The following is a 4,567-nucleotide window of genomic DNA, read 5'->3' on the forward strand; positions in this document are numbered from 1 at the left end:
ATATATATATATATATATATATATATATATATATACATGTACGTATACACCTTAAGCATGCATAAATGCAAATATCTCATTATACAATGTACGTAGCGTTGCACAATCATACGTATTCCAATTAATATCCTTTTACTCTACACCGTGATTGACCCTTGTTGAATATCCTGTCAAATATATTGCGCGTTACCCAATGAATATAACTGTAGCTAGTTAAATCTACCCAGATGTAATTAAGTATCATGAAGGCTGGAAGGCTCAGGGAGGACTCGTCAATTAACCAGTATTTTGATAGATTTCATTGCTCAATTTCGTATATGATCATGAAAAATCTGTAAGTCATCTTTTTATAAGCGCAGGTTTAGGACTGACAGTGATCACCTCAGTCGGTGGAGTTTCAATGTAGATTGAAATTAGCATTTTCAATTAACTGCTATTGTGGCACAATGTGTCAGACGTTAAAACTCATTACATTCTGACATATGTCACGAATAATTAGATTCACATAACTTAGAGAGTTTCTTGACGGGACTATTATTTACGCAATGTCATAGCTGTGTTGTTAAGAAATTTGCATTACAAGATGATACAGAGTTCAGTCCCTTTTTTAGTAGATCGTGTATAGCACTCAGTTTACGATCAAAACTTGGATCTTGGGTGATTTCAATCGAATTCAATCTATTTCAAGCTTTCAAAGCAAGATGATAATCTTCTCCTGTCAACCAGTCATCCAGGCTGTAAAAAGTATCAAATGAACTCCTATTCCTTATTTGATCTAGAAAGTAATGTTTGTATATGCATGAGAGTGTGTGTGGGTGTGTGTGCAAGTGTGGCGATGTGTGACGTAATTGAACGGTGCAGTGAGTGTCACTTGCATATTACTTTACTTCAATAGTTTCTTTAATAGGATGTTGTAGCCAACCTTCATAAATGTTTTGCTGAGGTAAATGACGTCAGCAATGAATCCCTGTTCCAGAGCCTTTAGGATGTCATCGTAGCTCTGTTAGGTGATCTTTGCGTTTGCTGAAACAATATTAGTTGGAAATAAATAGACTGTTACATTCTAGGATGTGAGTTACTCGAGATCTTACAAGTCTCAAATAAATTGATGATTTATTGCCATTTTTGCAATAGGGATAGGACATTTTCAGGAATATGTCCAGCGTTTTGTGGCTTCTCCATTGCGGACATCTCTCCTGAAAAACTCTTGCAGAGAACTTGTTGGGACCTTCAGCTGAGTTGCTTACAATCTAATCAATAGCTGCTGCGATATTCGAGGCACCAAATCATATATCGGATAGGATGGGCTGGGAGTTGTTTCAACGAAACTGTCAGGATTAACCATGCAGGGATAGCTGAAAGTGGAACAATATTGTTTCTGCCGAACCGCAGCTAGTCTTCTGCACCGTTATTCAGAGTGTCATCTCAACGGCTCTCTTTTATACTGTTGTCCTTTGACTACCAATGATAATCTTCATGCAGTTTTGAGAATAATATTTCTTTGATTCCAGTAAAGCTATATCTGTCAAGTACAGGCGTTGCCGCTGGCCATATTTTAGTCGACTGATTTTTCGATTAATCTTTCTTCTTTTTCTTGTAAGTGATCTCCTGTTACGTGAGAGCCTGCGTTTAGCTTTGCTCAGGGGCCGTAGTTGAATGTGGTGTGAACGTATATTTGTGAAAATGTCTAGAAATAGCTGTCAAGATGCATTGATACTGCTTGTGGTGAGAGAATGACGGAAAAATCAATAAACTAGTGAAAGATCGTGGGCGACTGCCTTCCAGCTAGCAATGCCTAGACCTATGTGGTCAAAAATGTCTGCTAGAGTGAGATCGTACTGATTAACTTTTTTGTTGCTGGGACTTCCAAACTACAGAGTTTGATAGCGTGGTCGCAAAAGGATTTGTGTTTGTTCTATGATATTATGAATAGTGTCAGAGTGGTTACTAAACACTAAATCCAATGTGTTCTTCTTTAATATCGTTGGGACGAGCACAAAACTAGACAGGAACATTTCGTTCATGAATTTGTAATGTGATTCCACTGCTACTTTCCCTGCTGGTTGAAATGCACACACTTGTCTTCAAGGTATGAGTAGAGCAGTCAACACAGAGGAAATTAAGTCACCGATTTTTGAGAAAAATGATCATATTAACACTCTCAAATGAAAGACTTAATATTCATGAGGCATTCTTTAAAAGACAGTGGTGGCACTAAATGTGGTATGTTGAGCCCTATTTTAGCTAGTCCATTAGTTTTCTTATATACAGACACTGATTCACAAGAACCATCGGAGAATGAGATATTTGTATATACGGTAAATGAATACTGTAAGAAAATAACATAACTACTTTTCTTCTGCAGCGGCGGTTTGTGTGAATGGTGGCGTAACCCTTCGCCTTTTATTTGACTTCCAAGTGAGAGTTGTTAAGATGAGTCTCAATAGGAACGCAGAAAAGAAAATGATGAGTTTAGTGGGCAACCCAGTCTGCAATGAACTCAACATGCCATCTTTTTTTAATTGAAAGATGAACTGATACCCTTTGCATTCAGCAAGACTTTTGAGGCTGGAGAAGTGAACGAAAGGGACTTATGGCTCTTTGGGAGCGAAGAGGGTTGTTTCTTGTTTGGAGCAGTAATAGGGTTTGGTGGTGTGTGATAGACCAGATATTTTCCCGAATCTCTTTTGCAAGGTTCTGTATGGATAAAACGAAAGAAGAATTTACCTGAGTAGGGAGATTGTGGTCACAGGAGTTGTGGTTACACTGAGAGTTTTGTTGGTTGTTTGATTTGTTAGTTTTCCTGCTGAATTTTCTTCCATTACCCGGGTTGATGGAGAAATTTGTGCCAGAATTATTGCTTTTGCTTAGTTGCCCTTGGGTGTTCTCTTGCTACCTTAATTAGTAGTAGTAGTAGTAGTAGTAGTAGTAGTAGTAGTAGTAGTAGTAGTAGTAGTAGTAGGATGAGGAGGAGGAGGAGGAGGAGGAGGAGGAGAAGCAGCAGCAGCAGCAGCTGCAGTTATAATGACGCGTCGATGGTGATGGTGTTGAGTCTCTTGTGGTATGATGGCTAAGAAGACTTTGTTGTTGCGTCCGTCGTTGCAGTTACTGTTGTTGCTGGTGTTAAGTGTAATTAGCGTTCTGATTGTCGATGTGATTGTTGTTGCAGTAGTTGGGTTTTGGGGGCTGCTCATCGCAAGCAGTGTTTGTCTCAAAGATTTGAGTGAGTTTAACCATGTGGTTAATTATGGTATAATATGTAAGTAGTTATTTGCTTCAGTTTGTTTTGAAGTTGTCTCTCTTGGCGGTTGTTAAAAAGGTGAACAACTCTTTTGACAATGAAATTTATACATTAAGTATGGATGTTCTATTTTCAGAAAGAATGAACCATGCGTTAATGAGAATGTCGATTTCACTGTCAGACCAGTTACGATTATTGTGGACGTGTTGTGTCGACATCGTAGCGTTTCTTTGTTTTTCTACTCTTGTTGTCAGGAACTACTTAATCATTATCGCTTTGGGTTTATAATGCCGGGTTTATAATTATGCTGAAATGGACAGAGATATTTAGGTTGATTTTTCTTAGTCTGTGCATAAAAACAGAAATATGGGTAACAACAGCAACTAAAATAAGCAAATTATAAACAAGATATTTGTTTTGTGGAGCATTGTTTAAGAAGAGACAACGATATTCGTATACATTGCAATACTGAAAATTTTGCTAAAATATTGTGTTAATATGTGTCTCTTTCTAAACAGAAATATTGTATACATATGGATATTTGTCTATAAGATATTGTATGCTTACAAAATAACCAAATACTTTTAAAAATTCAGTGACTCAAAATATGAGAGTCACACATTGCCGCCGTGGCACAGTTGCTGGCGACCGGCTTGAGAAAACATGTCTATAAAGTTTGCGAGCCAAACAATACAATTCATAATTTCTTCACGGGATACACAATATCATATCTGCAACAGATGGAATTACGTTGTAAGTGGTGTCTGTGGATTTTCAAGGCACGTTACGGTCTTAAAAATGAGAAATACAGAGGTAAAGAGTGGACTATATTTTTTTAAATCCGTATGTATGTAGTGTCTCTTCTATTTTTAATTACTCAACTTCTATTACTGTGGAAGGAGCTGGCTTCTAACAAAGATACGAAGCTCTATCCTTACAATGTACATAACAAAAACAGCGTTACATTTTAAACATGCAAGATGCGAGTCAGTTGGTTGAGTTCATTGGATCTAGTTCAAAACGGGGGCACCAGTATTTTCTTAACGAAACACTTTGAAACTTGAGACACTGGTAGAATGTGTCATATAAAACATCTTTTTCTCTTAGTCTTCTTAAGAAAAATTATTATATTGCAACTTATTTTACGTTAAAGTTGTCGTATTTCTGTAATTTCAACCAATGACTGACGTCCATTCAGCCGAATACAGTAAGTGCTGACTACGTAAACAAACGATTCTCAAACGATTCTGGCGGTGATAAAATTATTATTTCGTTGTCAAAAAATGGCTGAAGCATATTGGCAGTAGCTAATAAACCTTTCTATTA

The sequence above is a fragment of the Octopus bimaculoides genome, chromosome 4 (genome assembly GCF_001194135.2).
Source record: "Octopus bimaculoides isolate UCB-OBI-ISO-001 chromosome 4, ASM119413v2, whole genome shotgun sequence".
Taxonomy (NCBI): Eukaryota; Metazoa; Mollusca; class Cephalopoda; order Octopoda; family Octopodidae; genus Octopus; species Octopus bimaculoides.